This window comes from Eupeodes corollae, chromosome 1, assembly GCF_945859685.1.
Source record: "Eupeodes corollae chromosome 1, idEupCoro1.1, whole genome shotgun sequence".
Classification (NCBI taxonomy): Eukaryota; Metazoa; Arthropoda; class Insecta; order Diptera; family Syrphidae; genus Eupeodes; species Eupeodes corollae.
Genome location: NC_079147.1, coordinates 139427906 through 139446684, shown reverse-complemented (window position 1 = coordinate 139446684; position 18779 = coordinate 139427906). Strand labels below are relative to the sequence as shown.

General features: G+C 31.4%; 1 long non-coding RNA gene across 1 annotated transcript; it reads right to left on the bottom strand.

Annotated features, from left to right (window-relative positions):
- Window positions 1–2296: 2296 nt before the first annotated feature.
- On the bottom strand, window positions 2297–8817 carry LOC129943303 (uncharacterized). Its single transcript, XR_008781201.1, has 3 exons — window positions 8628–8817; window positions 8309–8511; window positions 2297–2875 (listed from the first exon to the last, which is right to left on the bottom strand). It is a non-coding gene; the product is annotated as an uncharacterized LOC129943303 (long non-coding RNA).
- Window positions 8818–18779: the final 9962 nt, after the last annotated feature.

The following is an 18779-nucleotide window of genomic DNA, read 5'->3' as shown; positions in this document are numbered from 1 at the left end:
AATTGCCGTCCGACCTTCACGAAGTAAACATGTATCATTAGCATAACAAATCAAAAAATAAATTGTATCTTAAAACAAATTGTGTTTATTGTTTCTTTTATTTTTTTGTTGGGTTGCATAAACTAATGTATCCCCTTAAACACTAATGATATCGAAGCTGTAGAGTACGGGAAACCATCCATCTATACGAAAGGTTCGATGCTTTTATGTGTTCTTTCTATACCAAAGGTGGGACTCGAGGAATTTAACCTTCTTATAAAACGACCATCCATAATAGAAGGAAAGCAAATTGACCTTAGATACAGCAATATGTTAGTTAACCACCAAAAGACATATGGGCTGATAGATTCCTGCTTATCGATCAACAAAATCACCTAAGCAGAGCCTTAGAAAAGGTCGCTGAAGATAGCTGCCTAGCCCGTCTTTTAAAGGGAGGACCAATAACTTGCACATTCCGCACCAGCTCTGACGAAATCGTAGAATTGTTAAAAGAAGACACCGTTTTCGCCACTAACTTCAATGGACAACTTACCTCTAATCATATATCTGGAAACCTTTCAGGCATTTCAGGCACTTATATTAAAAAGATTCATAACGAGACAATAATAATGGGAAATCGCAGCTTTACTAATTCCATGAGGTCATCAACACAAGCCCTCCCTCCGGTATCAGCCAATATCACCAAAAGGGACTATGCGGTCGACGTAGGATATGTACATGACCTCAGCCTGCAGAACATCAAGAGGATAGGTAACGTTAACCAAGAATTTAATATTTCTATGATTACAGAAGCAGTTGTATTAACACTGGTGGCATATATAATCATCCTAATCTGGAAGAAGCTGCACATGAAGTTCGAGATCCCTGGAATTCTAACTGCTAATCTACCACACTCACCTGACCTAAAGGGACGCAAAAATCTGCGGGACGCAGACATTTAGAGGGGGACAGTTAAAACCCTGTGAAAATGCAACGCAAGCAAAATGACGAACTTACGCTTGAACTGCATTTTCAGTCATCAATATCGATGCACGCACCGGACAACTTTCTACTGTGGTCGAGAAGTTCCCACGAGAACGCTGGACGACGACACAGGAAACCTGTGGCGGCCGTTAACCCTTAAAATAACTTTTAATATTACTGTGGATATTCGATGTTATATCTTTAAGTGAAATAAATTGTAAGTCTAAGACTTGTCATAGAACGAATCGGTCATTGTATTTATTGCTAATACGAACCAGTTGGGCCAACGTAGTTGGCGGTCGTCATATTTTTTTGTTAATCAATCACGGAACTTTATAACTTCTACTATCTTCGGACCAAAACAATCACTAAGCAAATGCAAAATTCTTCATTTATGTTTTAAGAAAAATAGACATTTACTCATAAAAAAAATTGAGAATTCAAATACTTTTTAACATTAAATATAACTAACAAAAAATATTTTTTAACAATTTCATAAAGTCACTAAAGGCTAGACTTAGTGTTGCTAAGCATTTTTTATCTATATCTTAACCAACGACGCATTATCAAGCGGCGAGAAGGAGTATTTTTGCTTTTGCAACAACACCAATAAAAAACGTTCTAGTCGACACATAATCCAAAAGGTATGATAACTAATTGTATCCGGCTTCGACTACGACAAACCTATCTTACCCATGTTCCGATCTTCTCAAAAAAGAATCACCACCTACTTTTCTTCTCTGCCTAAGAATCCTCAATATCACCAGCTCGGTGCTTGCAACATTTCTTTTAAACCAATATTTAAAAAATTAATATAAAACCAAATATTATAGAATTATTAAAAGATTCTACTCCATCCAAAATTTTAACTATAAACAAAATACATATTACATTTACTTAGAGCTTTGATCTTAAACAAATTTACTTTATAGGCGATAGTATTTCGCTGCTGGCGCTCTTATTAATTAGTTTATAATAGTGTATTTTTAATATGCTATTAATAGGAAAACAATAATTTTTTTTTTTTTTTGGAAAAACTAATTCTTCTCAAATCTAATTCTTCAAATACACAATTTTGCAGGTAGGTTTTGTTTATGTCAAAAAATTACCGAAAATTATAATACCTCCAAAGAAAATATATACACTTGTTCTTTTAAATTTTTTGGCAAACATTTACATAAATATATCCACTTACCTGATTTCTCTTTCATATTTATAAGATTATGTAAAATTAGATTAGGAAATATTGGGTTAGATGTTGATTCCGGAATAGGCGTTATGAGATGTTTTGCCTCTGATATCTCGAACTGATGTTGATAGCATAAACTCTCTCTCCAATATTTTGTCAATATTCAGACAATAAAATTGTCTTTTCTCTTTCTTCATTAATATCTGAGCGAAGGCGTGTCCAAAAAACAGGATCGAAAAGCCTATCCTTGAAGAAACTCGCAAATATGGTATCATATCCGTTGCACATTTCAAAACCAATTTGAGTGTCATGTTTTTAACATAATATATGATTGTTGGGTACAGGAATAACACACTTGACACTGTAGATACAAGTTAACACAATAATGTTTGTTCTTTGATTTCATTCTTTTTAAATTACAATAAGAAGTTGAATTTTCGATTCGATTTGATTTGAACAAACAAACAAAAGGCTGTTATTACTCTAGGTTGAAAACACTTTGAATACCTAGGGTTATAGAATAAAAAAAATATCCATAAAGAAAGATTTTAAAAACGATGTCATGTAAGGTACTAATCCAACATAATTTTGTATAGGTTTTTTAAGTTTGATAAATTTTCAATAATTTTTATATTTTCGGAATTTTGAATGTATTCTTGTATCAGTTTGTTTTTCTTCTTTACACATTTTTGTATGACAGTAGCATTTCGTTTTATCCATTATCTGAAAAATAAATAAATTCAAAATTATAAAATAGAATTACTGAACTCATTATTTTTAACTTCCCATAGGAAGTTATTGTAATGGGTCCGATTTGTCAAATTGAAAATTTTGACATTTTTCGACGTTTCAAGGTCCCTAGAGTCAAAATAAAATATTTTTAGAAAGATGCCTGTGCGTGCGTGTGTACGTACGTTCGCGACGTTTTTGTCGTCGTCCGTAGCTCAAGAACCAGAAGAGATATCCATTTAAAATAAATTTTGTTAAACAGATAATAAAGCAGAAAGATGCAGAAAGGGCTCTCAAGAAAATTGCGTGGGTGGTTTTTTTATCATAGCAGTTTTGAAAAAAAGGTGAATATTTTGGTTAACCATAAATATCTTGAGAACCAAAAACGCTAGACTTGAATTAAATTTTATATATTATATTGTAACTTGATATCAAATAAGTATATTTTTTGCAAAAAATCCATTCATCGTTTTTTTTTATAAATTAAAAAAAAATGAAAAAAAAATTCGTCACCTCCAAAATTTTACGACTAAAATATGATTTTATCTCCAAAACAATTTTGTGCAACGAAGAATAATGTTTTTGACATCTGATAAAGTTTTGAGAAAAATCGAATTGACAGTTTTTTTTATAAAAAATAAAAAACTAAAAAAATACATTACTCAAAGTTGGTAAAAATTAAATATCGATTTAAATCTCTTTTCAAAAACTTGAAATTTAGGCTTTAAACTTATTTTATCTTATAAGAAATATTGTTTTCAACATTCTGAAAAATGTTAAGAAAAATCGAATTGACAGTATTTTTTACAAAAAATAAAAACCTAAAGAAAATTAATATAAGTTGGTAAAAATTTATTTTCGACTCAAATATCTTTTCAAAACTTTGAGCTATTGGCTTTAATTTACTTTATCTTTCAAAAAATATTATTGTCAACATTCAGTAAAATTTTGAAAAAAACCAATTGACAGTTTTTTTTCGAAAAATTAAAAACCGAAAAAAAAATTAACAAAAGTTGGTGAAAAATTATTTTCGACTTAAATATCTTTTCAAAAATTTGAGATAATAGCTTCTAACTAATTTTTGCTTACAAGAAATATTGTTTTTAATTATGTTAAAAAAAAAAGAAAACATTTTGAGAAAAATCGAATTGACATTTTTTTTCAAAAAATAAAACTCTAAAAAAAAACAATACTAAAACTTGTTAAAAATTTACTTGCGACGCAAATAGCTTTTCAAAAATTCAAAATATTGGCTTCAAACTTTTTTTATTTCACAGAAAATATTGTTTTCAATATTCAGTAATTTTTATTTAAAAATCCAACAGTCCGTTTTTTTATAAAAAATAAAATAGACAAACTTTTAAGCAAGACAAATCGACAGACGGGATGGAAAGTTATCAGTGTGGGTCACACCCCAGCCTCTTTTTTTGTTTCAATTTTGTTTCACTTACAGTGGATATTAAATTAAAAATTAAAAAGATTGAAACAATTAGCTTTTATGATTTCTTCAGTTTTATTAGATCTAAGGCCAGTTAAATGGCCCATTGTGGTACCACATGAATCTTGAAGCTTTCTTCTAAGCTCAATGAAATCAGTTTTAGACCCTTGCGAAGAGTGAAAGGCTGATTATTTTAATTTGATTGAGATCGTTAAGATCGTTATAGAAGAATTTTGTAGGTGGTTCTTGCGTTTTTGAGCAAAAGCAGGGCATGAACAGAGGAGGTAAAGAACATCCATCCATACAACTTCACGGTTTGCGGCGTGGTATACTTTACTATTAGACAGTGCCCGGTTATGACACCGACTTTCGAGGTTATATGTCATCTGCTTAGATATAGCAAGTACCTTGATCGCTTTCAATCTAGTATAGGCTAAATGTTTTTCGTGACCTTACACTTGGTGATGTTATTCCAACTGATGTTTGCCTCCTTCATAGTAACTTGCAATAGTTTACATGTAGCAATTGGTATGCCAGCATTAGCCATTAGGTAGAATTTTTACCGTACCATTTCTGGCGAGTGCATCTGTCTTACAATTTCCTGGAATGTCTCTATCGAACGACACCCAGCAGAGGTGAAAATTAAACTATTGTACCATCTTCATTAGAGATGATTTAAAATTATGTACTGTTATTGATTCGGAAGAGACAGAGTCTAATAATTTGACAGCGGTCTGGCTATTATAGAAAATACGGATATCAGATCTTGATAAGGTTTCTTTCAATCAGGAAAAGCCTTTTTTGCTAAAAGTTCCGCCTGGAACACGCTACAAAAATTGGAAAAGGGGAATAAGAGACCTAATTTCAGTCAAAATCGGTCTGCTTACCGATCAATGCCTAATTCAATTATTACCAATAGCTTATTTGCAAGAGAAAAGAGCTACCGTAGCTTTTTTGACTTGACTCTTTCTTGAATATTTAGTTTCCAATTTAGTTTTTTTGTCTAAAATAAGACCCAGATACTAAGCCTCGTTTGAGAACTTTAATGGGATACCTTTAATTTAGCAGGGTTAAGCTTTGGAATTATAAATTTCCTCGAAAATAACACTTAATTGTTTTTGTGTGACACAGTCCACAACGATCAGCATTTTGTAAGAGTTCCTTAAGCGTGTTAACATGCTTTCCTGAAACCGCTATAACAACGTTATCCGCATAGGCAATCACTTTGAAACCCACCGCATCCAGACCAGTTAGGATTTTATTTACCACCAGGTTCAAGAGAAGAAGGGACAGAACACAACCTTGTTATTTCCCTCTACTAAAGAATCTTGTAGCAGAAGAGTTGCTCAATTTTAAGTTTATTATTCTGCTAGTAAGCAATAAATGAATAAACTCTACAAGCGAATCTTTTACGTTCAGAGATGGTAGTGATGTGGAGTGTTCGTCTGTTCGATGGGGTGTACTAAGGTGTGTTAAGCCGTTTCCACTGATTTGCCTTTAAAATAGCATGTTGAGACATACAGTCCCTGGCCACATTATTAAAAAAAAAAAAAAAACATTCTTGTGGCCGACAAAGCTTGCAAAATTCGTAAAAAAGTAATTTGATACTTTTATTTAGATGTTTTGTGGGAATCATTTTAAAATTTCACCATAGCAACAATGAATTGTGACAATTCTAATCTGAAATTGTTCAATCGAGTTGAATTGAGCTGAATCATCTTGCATAGACCTAAAACTCGGTGATAGTTAATTTGACTATCAAAAATTTGAGTGAGTGCCATTAATAATCGGTTTTTTTGATTCTTTTTATAAAATCACTTCACTTTTCACTTCAAACTTTAAAAAAGTTAAAAAACAGTTTTTTTTTTAAATATTTTGTATCTAATCATTTCAATATACAGACATTTTTTAATTAAAATAGCAAATTAACAAAATAAATTAAAAAAGAATACGATAACCAAAAAAATAATACTTCGTTTTTTTTACATACTTTTATTAACTTTTTAATTAATCTTTCATACCATTGATTTTAATATTTTGTTGGATACCCTTGATTGGATAAAGCTCCGTCCAGTCGGTTGGGCATATTTTTTATAATTGGTTGAAGGTATTCAATGCCTTTTTGGCTCCATTCTTCTTGAAGCTGTTGCTTGAGTGCACTTATTGACGAGACAGGGTTTTCGCGAACTCGACGGTCTAATTCATCCCACAAATTCTCGATTGGGTTAAGGTCTGAAGATTGGGGAGGTGTTTGGATAACTTTTGGACAATTACACAAAAGCCATTCTCTTACAACATGCACCTTGTGCTTCTGGTCGTTGTCCTGATAAAATATCAAATTCCTTAAAATGCCCATTTTCTCAGCACTTTGCGTTAAATTTTCTTTTAGGATATATGTATATACTAAATTTCTCATGCTTCTTGCCGAAATGCACCCCACAAACCCCGCCTTCCTGCTTCACTGTTGGCTTTTTGTTCCTGCTTTTAAGTTCTTCATTTGGCTTGCGCCACACCATAACTCTCCGATCCGTTAGAAAGAGGTTGTTCTTACTCTCGTCAGCAAATATTACATCATCATACCAGTTGCAAACTTATTTTTATGTTCCCGCACAAATTTGATCCGAATTTGCATTTGCGCATATTGATAAATGGCTCTTTTTCGGGCAACACGATATTTTCTTTTTGCATTCCATTAGAACTTCTTGCACAATTTTTGGTGCACTTAAACGAGGATTTGCTTTAATTTTTCTTACTATAAGCCGTTCTTCTTTCGTTGTTAACTTTTTTGGTTGACCCATCTGCTTCTTTGGTTCGATCCTTCGCTTCGAACGTCTAGTGAACACTTTATTTTAACGGTACTCTTGAATAGACAAACTGGTAATCGTGGAAAATGTCAAACTCAGCAAAGAAAACAAAAAAAAACGAATATTAATATAGCGCTTACATGCGTCCTTTTTGCGTTGTTTATTGTATATCTTAATGCAGTTAAATGATTGCACCATTTTTGTTGAATGAAAGTAAATTTTTACCAAACTGATATTTGAGTCGAAAATCAATTTTTACCAACTTTTGTTAAATTGTTTTTAGGTTTTTAATTTTTTGTACAAAAACTGTCAATTCGAGTTTTTTTTCAAAATGTTACTGAATGTTAACAACAATATTTGTTGAAAGATAAAAGTAGTTTAAAGTCAATATCTACAATTTTTGAAAAGATATTTGAGTCGAAAATCAATTTTTACCAACTTTTATAATTTTTTTTAGGTTTTTAATTTTTGTAAAAAAAACTGTCAATTCGATTTTCTCAACACTTTTCAGAATTTTAAAAACAATATTTTTTCTATAAGTAAAAAATAGTAAGAAGCTATGTGTCTTAAATTTTTGAAAAATATTTGATTCGAAAATTATTTTTTACCAACTTTTGTTATTTTTTTGTAAAATCAATTGTCAATTCGATTTTTTCAAAACTTTATCAGATGCCAAAAAAATTATTCTTCGCTGCACAAAAGTGTTTTGGAGATGAAATCATATTTTAGTCGTAAAATTTTGGAGTTGACAAATTTTTTTTTCAGTTTTTTTGATTTATAAAAAAAAACCGTTGAATGGATTTTTTTAATATACTTCTTTGATATCACGTTACAATATATTATATAAAATTTAATTTAAGTCTCTAGCGTTTTTGGTTCGTAAGATATTTAGGGTTAACCAAAATGTTCACCTTTTTTTCAAACTGCTATGGTAAAAAAACCACCCACGCAATTTTCTTGAGAACCCTTTCTGCATCTTTCTGCTTTATTATCTGTTTAACAAAATTTATTTTAAATCGATATCTCTTCTGGTTCTGAGCTATGAACGACGAAAAAAAAATTGACAAATCGGACCCATTACAATAACTTCCTATGGGAAGTTAAAAAACAAAGAAATTACCAATACTTTTTTCATCCACTGTATGAAGAATTGTTTTAATGGGAAAAGAATCTGAAATTGCTTACCTCTACAATTTTTGTATTTTTCATTCCGGGAAAAAGAACTCGCAAAAACTTCTCAAATTACAATAAAATGTCCATACACGCTTTGAAGATACGAATGAAGTAAGCAGTTTTTTGAATTTTGATGCAACAAGTTTCTTGAATATAATTTGAAATCCATTTTCCATTTACATATGTTCCGGCAAATACAGAATAGAATTGTATAACTGCAATTGTAAAATAAAATCAGAAATTAAATGATTTAATCTAAAACAATACAAATTAAATCATGTTAAAATATTAAAAGCAAAATATAAAATACAGACACAGCAATAATACGTACATTTCTCCTTAAGCTTGTCAATTTTATGTGACATACATACATATCACTGAATGAAAGTAAAAGCACTTATTTCAACGTTCAAAACAAAACATAAATACCGGCTTCTAGTAAGAAAACAAAAATATAAATAAACCAGAGATGCAAAATAATAAATAAACATTATCAGAAGCGGCAGCGAAACAACACAACGTTAGTCGTTACTCCATCGAATGGAGTATTTTAATTTTTTGTTATGAATGAAACCAAAACAACACAATTGAAATGAGAATATTTTATTGAAAATCTTCCAGCTTCCAGGTCCGAAAAATATAATTCCAATTGATTCTAAGGTGGACACACATTGTATATTTATTGTATTAAGCAGTATTCACATGAGCGCGACCAACGAACGACGAATGAATTACAAAATGTGAGTTTATATACGTTTGAAGACATATTTCCACACAAATTCTTAACAAAACGATAGCAATAAAGTTTCTATTTGATCTATGATACATACTTTTACTTTTCAATATCATGTATTAATAAATTTAAGAAACCAAATTTATTCGTCGCGAAAAAAAATTGTAGCTGATACGAACTGTCAAACTTTATTCGCGTTCCACATTATCCACACTCGCAACGAATAAAATAATCGCACGTACTAATTAACCTAAAAAAATCATTCTTGTTTTGGTTGATTCGCGACGAATTTAAAACTATCATGTGAAAGAAATGTCAAAACCGACCAATATTAGTTCTCATGTGAAAAGTGCTTTAGTATTTAATATAGAATAGAATTTGGATTCTATGTGGATGTAAAGGGTTACCCATTTTGCGGTTTCAAAAGCAAACGTAAATAAAACATATATGAAATATTTTTTTGTTTATATTTATATTTAATAATAAAGTTTAATCCTTGACATTATGTATGAAACACTAAATCATTTAAATGACCACCGCGCGAGTTTCTGCAAGCATCGATTCTCTTGAGGTAATTTCGAACAATTTTGACACACATTGGGCGGTATCTCAGTTAGTGTCCGACCGAAGGTCGATTTTCAGCCGAAGCCGAAGCCGAAGCCGAATTATTAGGCTGAAAGAAAATCTTCGGTCGAAGCCGAAGCCGAAGCCTAAGGTTAAAAAAAGTCAAGAATTTTCCTTTCCAATTGGATACAAATATTATTTTTATTGAAATTTATTTACCAAACCGAAACCACGATTTAACAAAACTAAACACAAACGATTTGCAAAAGGTGTCAGGCAAAATTCAAAAATTGAAATTCTGCGGCGCCTACTATGACTACTATGATGGCACACAAGTGTTTTGAAATACCTATTCAAAAATTTTAAAAATTTAAATTATTTTCGGCGCCTGTTACAATGCTCGAATAAACAGATTCTTCGGCTTCGGCCAAAACTTCGGCCTAAAATGGCCGAAGCCGAAGGTTTGACCGAATGTTGTTTTTTTGGCCGAACTTCAGCCGAACCGAAGCCGAAGCCGAAGCTTCGGTCGGACACTAATCTCAGTCATAACTTGACGAATGATGGTTTTAAGTGCTCAAGAGTTAAGGGTTTATCCGAATAAACAAATTCCAGCGGGGCCAGGAAATGTCTCTGGCAATAAAGCAATATTCGCTCGAGTTGTGTGGCTTGTGACACCGTCTTATTGAAACCACATATTCTTCAAGTCGTATTCTCTAATAGCAGGCAAATAAAATTGGGTTAGTCGTTTTATCGTAGTTTTCGGAGAAGTAAGGTCCAATCATACCTCCGGACAAAAGAGAGCACCAAACAGTGACTTTTTGAGGATTCTCAGAAGCCAAAATACGACAATTACTTTTATTAACATACTAACCGAGTGAAAAATGTGTTTCGTCGCTAAAAATAATTTGGTTCGAAAAATTACCATCCACCGCATAGAGGAAATATATTATCTAGATTCCCAACTAAATGGGTTTGCCCTCTTTCGGCCTACAAGCTAAATTGAGAGGATTTTGTCCATAAAGCCTAGTACGCAGTTAAAGTGAAACGAATTTTTTCGGCGGTCTCCAAGTGCAGAGCAAAATGAAAACGAAAACCACAGCGGATAAATATTTGTGGAGAGTTCTCTCAGCTATCAAAAACAATTGACAAGTTCTGATAGTCAGCTGCTGGTAAACAAAAGTGGAAAAGAATTCTATTCATTTACATTTTGTTGAGCAGTTAGTACTTCTTTTTTTCCTCCGAAGAAAAATCATTTTTTTTCTGTTTATTTTTTGGAAGTTTTACTTCACTGCTCGGCTTCATAACTTCTTGTACATCACCAATAACATCTTCAACATCCTGAATTTCCGATTCAGAAATGTATTGTTGGAACACATTAGACAAATCAATTTTATTTTGAATTTTAAATCAAATATAAATCAAAATCAAAACACCGAAAGTCAAGAGTAAACAATTTGTTCTCAATAAAAAAAATATTAAACGTCAAAATCTCGCAAGCAATTAATATGCCGGGCAATTAAATTGAGAACGTGTACTAAGAAATTAAGTACAGCTATCCACTAAAATGACACATTTCGTCGTTCAGCAGTGTTCTGAAAAACGATTTTCATTTTTGTATGAGAATTTTCGTTTCGCACGTGCATTTCTTATGGGACCAAGCCATTATTAATGTAGATCCGTTAAATTCAAAATGAAAACAAATTGTTGTGTTTTGCAAAATTGAAGTTGTGGAGTTGTAATTTTTGACAGGTCACAAAAATTCCATACTTTTTTTTTACTGTTGCTTTCATCAGTAAAATTTGTAATGATGTGTTTGGAACAGTAAAAAATTGGAACACAAACAGTAAAACGAAATGGATTTTTGTTTGCCTTTTGGCAGTTGGCTGTTCAGTAAAATGAAATGTCATCATTAAAAAATTTAAATGGAATTTTTAATCAAATAAAACTTGAAATGCATTGTTTCTTTTTAAAAAATACTTGAATATAGGATTCATCTTATATATGTGTAATTACAGGTATAGCACTTTTATAATGTGAGAGGAGTTTTAGATATTTTTAGGTAATTTTATCTAATCATACATTTTTTTTTAATACACATTCATCTCTGAACTCATTTAAGATCATGTGGTGTTAAGGGCCATGCACACGAGAGCGAACAACGAATGAATGAATGGACGAACAAACGTGATTTTAAATATTTCAAAAAGTCAATTTCTAACAAAAACACATTTAAATTATAAGAAACCAATTGACACTCATGTTAGGATAATAAAATTTGCTTTTCGTTCTCTAAAACAAGAAAATTTTGTAAAAACAATTTGGTAGTAACGAATTGCAGTGTAGTTGCTACGAATTGTCAAACTCTATTCGCGTTCCACATACCATCCACACTGCAACGAATAAATTGTTCGCACTCAACTTTACCTCAAAATTACACCCCTCTTGTTTGGTTTGTTGGAAATTGTAATTATAAATTGACAATTCGTCGCTGTATACGAATGTAAATAAAACTCACGTGAAAGAAAATTCAAAATATGCGAACATCCTGAATTCGCAGTTCGTAGCTCATGTGCAAGATGCTTTATAACCATTAAATTATTATTCAAGTTAGTTTGGATTTAAGTTTTTATGACAATTTAAATTGTACTTAAATTCACATCATATAACGGTAACTGATTGTTAAATTTAAAATAATTATTATCAGACAATTTAAATTCTGTTTTTTTTTTTTGTGTTAATAAACATTAAACTGTCAAGACTTGTACATATATGAAGATCCGAAGATAAAGGTGGACACAGTTGGAGCTACTTTTCAGGAAGTGTCGTGCATTAGCCCCAACCACGACCTAGAAAACAGAGCCTTACAATTTTTTGGCAAATATCGCCATAATTGCAGATCAAACTAGACCATTTGACTTGTCAATAACGAAGATTGAGCTTCCGCTCATCTTCAACTCACTAAAGAACAAAATGTCAGCAGGTAATGAAAATTTATCCAACGTTTTACTAAGACATTTACCGTTGGAGGCAGTTGACTCTTATACTTTATACCACACTCTTCAATAATGCACTGAACAACGCATATTCAGTGCATTGGAAGACCACTGTGGTTCATCCTCTGCCGAAAAAGGGAGAGGGCAACTCCAACCCGTCAAATCATCGGTCGATAAGTCTTCTTCCGAGCGACAACAAAGTTTTCGAGAAGATCATTAATAGGGCTTTGACTAAGTGGGTTGCGGACAAACAAATAATCCCGGATAAACAGCTTGGGTTCAAGGCGTTTCTGATATCTATGAAATAAATCAAAATAACAGTACACAGGTACTGAGATTTAAAAAAGTCTTTTGACACCCTATAGCTAGAGGGTCTAATAAAGTTTGCTTGGGACACATTTTTATTGTTGCATTCAGCCACCAAATTCCCTACATCTTTTGGTTTCGAAAGAAAAAGTCTCATTAAACTAAGCAAGAAAAAAAATCTCGGTCAATACCATAGCTTAAGTTATATTTGTAAAAGGATTTATGAATTTAAAGTTATTTGGTTTTATCTGGGGAGTCATTCCGTAATTTTCAAAACGAAAATCGTTAAAACGATTATCATTAACGATATCATCAATAATTTTCTTCACGTAATTTTATCACTATAGTCTCGTCTATAGTTTTCACAGCCCTATTATGGCTATCAACTATCAATTATTTGATAACTGATAACTTCTATCAATTTATTGATAATTTGGTATTATGAGTATCAAATGTAATTTTTTACCCATTGTGAATACTAATCAACATACGATTGTGAATAGGTTTTGTTTGGTGTTTAACGTTTGTCATTTGTGTTGAGTTCTTGTGTATAATAATGTTAGTTGTTTTCATTAAATAAATTTCTATTTTTTCTTAATAATATTTTGTTTATTTAGGAGTAGAATAGTTAGCAACAGAAAACTAACAGAAAGGCTTGTGGAACTAATTGAGGAAAATCCTGAGGTTGCAAAAGGCACTTGTGCTAAGCCAGTCCTAACCAACAAATTGGAAGACATCGCTTTGGAACTTAATAGCTTGGGCTTCGTTTCTCAGTACAATTGCCCTCAAACAACAATTCTAGTGAAGGCATTTCGTTCTTCAATTTATATATTCAATAAAAACTACTAAAAACTTTTATAAATCGTATTTAAATTACAATTCTTTACCATTTACGAATATGTGATACATTTTTTAACGAAGATTTTGTAGCTGATAGAATATTGCATGGGTATCAGTATGTTTGATAGAAGTAATACCGAGTTTATCAATAAAGCTATTCACAATAAATCTTTTAATTCACTATTTATCAAAAATATTGATAATTCATCACCATAATACCGATTCATTTATTTTTTTTGATAATTATCAACTATTCTCATACATCGTGTTGATATTTGATAACCGTGTTAAAGCGAGCTTGAAGCTCGCCTCAATTCCTTATATACCTGAATCGAGTTGAGATTTATCTATTCTAAACTGAGATAAACCTTGTTTGGAAACATATTAAAACATAAATCTCTTTTCTATTGTTTTTTCTTGCAAAATAAGCCAGGTTAGTCCATTTTCACTAACAAAACTAAATAATTTATGTATGTTTTATGTGACCAATTTTTATTGAATATGTGTAGATTTATGTTTAGTAACGCAGGCTGTTTTGGTCAATCGATTTTAAATGCAAATAAAAAACTTTATTTCATCTTTTACCCAACGTTTCGTCGCTACTCACGACTTCTTCAGGGGTTTTTATTATGATCTTTATTTATTTAACATTATGAAACAATTTGTCTAAATTAAAAAAAGGAAACTTACATGTTGTTTTTATGTTGTTGTGTTTTAGATTGTTTTATTTTAAAATGAAAGAAAACAATTTAATAAATTAACATTAAACACAAGAGAGACTAATAAATTAAAAAGACAAACATAAATTATCACAATGTATTTCAGTACTTATTTTATTGCTAATGCGAAGCTTACAATGGTGTTCTCTCGATCTTCTTGAGTGTTCATCGTTCTTTTTATTTTTGTTGTATGCGCAAGCTTTCAAGAGTATACCTCGTCGTCATTCTCTTCTCTTTGTCGAGTACTCTTACATCATCGAAATTTGGTATGTGGCCATTAACTAAATAATATCAACAGTAATAGATTCGTTTTTTCCGCAATGGGAAACATACATGATTCCAAATGCAGAACTACTCAACGATTACAGCCATCACATAAGATCCATTCGAGGCTCGTATAAATGTCAAAAACCTATCCATAGTGAGATTTTACTCTAACTTTTATCGGTGTTATTCTCACTATGGATATTGTTTTTTGTTATTCGTGTAAAATCCTACTTTACTATGGATAGATTTCCCAACAAAACACGGGTAATGTTATTAAACTTGGTTTTTGTCTATGAGAAGTTGTGAAAATTTGCAACAAATTGCTTTTTACTAAACTTAAAAACTATTTTGCGGTGATTATTGTTATTGTTACTGTTCTTATTTTTTTGCTGCCCACGATGTTATTATGTCTGATTTTATTGAAATTATAATGGCCTCTTTTAAAAAACTTTGAACAAAACAATATTGGTTTAGATTATTTAAGAAGTGAAAAAGAAAAAAACAATAATGCTTAAATACATATTGGTTGGGAGAGATAGAGGGTCTGGTTTATCTCTTATTTGTTTCCATAATCGTATTCATTTTATTTTTTTCTGGGTTTTCATTTTCACTTTGTAACAAAACTCAATTACACTGAAACAATTTTATATCAATTTGCTTAGTTAGTATTTGGAAATCAATGACAGTCGATTATCGTCTTAAGTGAAGTGAGACTATCGTAAAAACAATATCGTTGACGATAATCGTTTTACGGAATGACCAGTGTGGAGTAAAAAAAAAAAACAATAAGACGTTCCGCCTTTTACAACTTTTCATGAAACTTGAACTTATGTTGGGCACTCAGCCATTCCATAGTATTTGGTCAGAACGCCTATCTATCATTTTGTTTTTCCATTAAGGACCATCTGTCACTTGAACATAGATTCTGCCAGAAGTTTGTCACCACTGACATTTCGTATATTGAGTCCTTCAAGTACTGAGAGAGCGAAGCAATAGCTGATGGACTACTTCTGACCTTTTCTCTCCTAGAAGATGTAAGAAGACACTTTTAAATAAATAAGAAAGGAACGAGGGAAAAAAATTAAGTTTTTGTTGCCGCAAATTTTAACCGCAACATAACTTTCAATGTTAGGTAGAAGAAATGTTAAATACACATATCTACAGTGCCTTAGTTTTAGATAAAATATCTATGTATACTGATCTATCTACAGTGAGAGCCATTAATATTCGTTTTTTTTTTTGTTTCTTTTCATATAAACACATTTTGCTTTTCACATTAAACTTTAAAAAAGTTAAAAACCAGTTTGTCCAACCAATTTTTTAATTAATCTTTCATGCCATTGATTTTAATATTTTGTTGGATACCTTTGATTAGATAAAACTCCGTCCAGTCGGTTGGGCATATTTTTTTTTGTAATTTTTTGAAGGTATTCAATGCCTTTTTTGCTCCACTCTTCTTGAAGCCGTTGCTTGAGTGCACTTATTGACGAGACAGAAGTTTCGCGAACTCAACGGTCCAATTCATCCCACAAATTCTCAATTGGGTTAAAGTCTGGAGATTGTGGAGATGTTTGGATAACTTTTGGACAGTTATACAGAAGCCATTCTCTTACAACATGTGATTTGTGCTTCAGGTCGTTGTCCTGGTAAAATTTCAAATTCCTTAAAATGCCCATTTCGTGAGCACTTTGCCTTAAATTTCTTTTAGGATCCCTAAATAGCGTTCCTTATTCAATAAACCGTCGATGAATACTAATTTCCCATGCCTCTTGCTGAAATGCACCCCCCACTGTAAATAATTTATTTAACTTCGTGTCCTTTTGTCTAGATGTATTTGAAAAACGCGGGCAAGTTGATTGCGTATTTACTGACTTTAGTAAAGCCTTTGACAAGTTATGTCACAATACACTAATTCTAAAATTATACTATCTAGGATTTAACAACAATTTTATAAATTGGATTTCTTCATACTTAAAAAATCGTCGTTATTCTGTCTTGTTTCGTAATGAAAGTTCAATTCAATTTGTTGTCAATTCTGGCGTCCCTCAGGGCAACCACCTAGGTTCTATTTTATTTGTTTTATTTATTAACGACTTGGTTTCAAACTTAAAAAACTCGTCTGTCCTTATTTATGCTGATGACATTAAGCTTTTCAAAAGTATAAAATCCTCCTCTGACTGTTTATTATTACAAGAAGACTTAACAATATTTAGGGAATGGTGCAATAAAAACCGACTTGTTTTAAATGTTGACAAATGTAAAACTATGAGTTTTACACGTACAAAAATTCCGTTTTTGTACGACTATATGTTTGATTCTTGTCCGTTATGTAAAGTTTCTATGTTTTCTGACTTAGGTATTATTCTAGATCCCAAATTATCATTTAATGATCATTTAAGTTATATAATTAAAAAAGCCAATAGGGTTCTTGGATTCATTAAAAGATTCGGTCGTGATTTTCGGGATCCTTGTTCTTAAACTTCTATTTATTTCGTTTGTTAGACCAATTTTAGAATACGGCTGTGTGGTATGGTCACCTTATTACTCAATACATGTTTCAAGAATTGAAGCGATCCAAAAAAGGTTTCTGCGTTTCTGTCTTCGGTCTCTTCCATGGGCAAGGGAAAATCTATTTCCTCCTTATTCTCAAAGACTAGCTTTGATCAGCCTCCCTTCTTTGACTAACCACAGAAAGTATTTACAATTTTGTTTTATTGTTGGGATTATTAATGGTTCGATATCATTACCATCAGTTCTAAGTAAATTAAATTTCAGTTTCAGTCGTGCAAGTTTAAGGCGACAGCAACATATTATTCAAATATTTAGCAGATCAAACTATGGTGTATGTAGCCCTCTCAATCAGTTAATAACAATTTATAACGAATTTCATTTTTGTTTAGAATCTGTAAATGATAATATAAAATGTAAACAATTTAAACTTATGTTTTTAAACAATATTGTATAATAAATATAAATTATGATATTAGATATTATTAGATTATAAGAATTTTTTTTAAATATTGTTAACGTTAGATTTTAACGAATTAAAATTAAATAAATAAATAAACACCAAACCATGATGTGCCCGCATCCATGCTTCACTGTTGGCTTTTAAGTTCTTCATTTGTCTTGCGCTACACCATAACTCTCCAATCCGATCCAAAGAGGTTGTACTTACTCTCATCAGGAAATATTACATCATCCCACCAAGTTGCATCCTTATTTTTGTGTTCCCACGCAAATCTGATCCGAATTTGCCTGTTGCGCATATTGATAAATGGATTTTTTTCGTGCAACACGACCATTGTAGCCATTTGCCTTTATGGTTCAGCGTACCGTTGATACAGATATTTTCATTTTTAATTCCATTAACACTTCTTGTACAATTTTTGGTGCACTTAAACGAGGACTTGTTTTAATTTTTCTTACTATTTATAAGCCTTGAATAGACAAACTGTTAATCATGCGTCTTTTTTGCGTTGTTTATTGTATATCTTAATGCAGTTTATTGATTGCACCATTTTTTTAATGAAATATTAAGGGAATAATATTTATTAATTTATAAAATATCCAAATAATAAACCTAAATTCAACTTTTACTACGAGAAAAATATCGAAAGTATGTTTAAGATTAAAAACCGAATATTAATGACACTCACTGTATATTTTTTTGCATGCGTTTCTACTTTACCCAATTTCTATGTAGTGCTTATAAACAACAGGTGTTTTTTAGACAATTTAGTTTTTCAATGTGGCAATACTCGGTTGACCTTTTTGACAGCTGACATACTCAGTTGGGCTTAAAATTATTTAATGGATATACTCCTCAACAAAGTTCGGTTAGCGCGATCGACGTATTAAAACAATCAATTTATTAAAGGGTTTGTCGCGTTTTATTTCTTCTTGAAAACCACACGTTTAAAAAAACACCCTTTACTACTTCTTTAGGAAGGATTTCAATACATCGTGGATGATTATTTCCTTTTACATAATAAAAACAAATGCTATTCGCAACTATTTATAAAACATTTTATTTATTTTTTAATTACGCCGAATATATT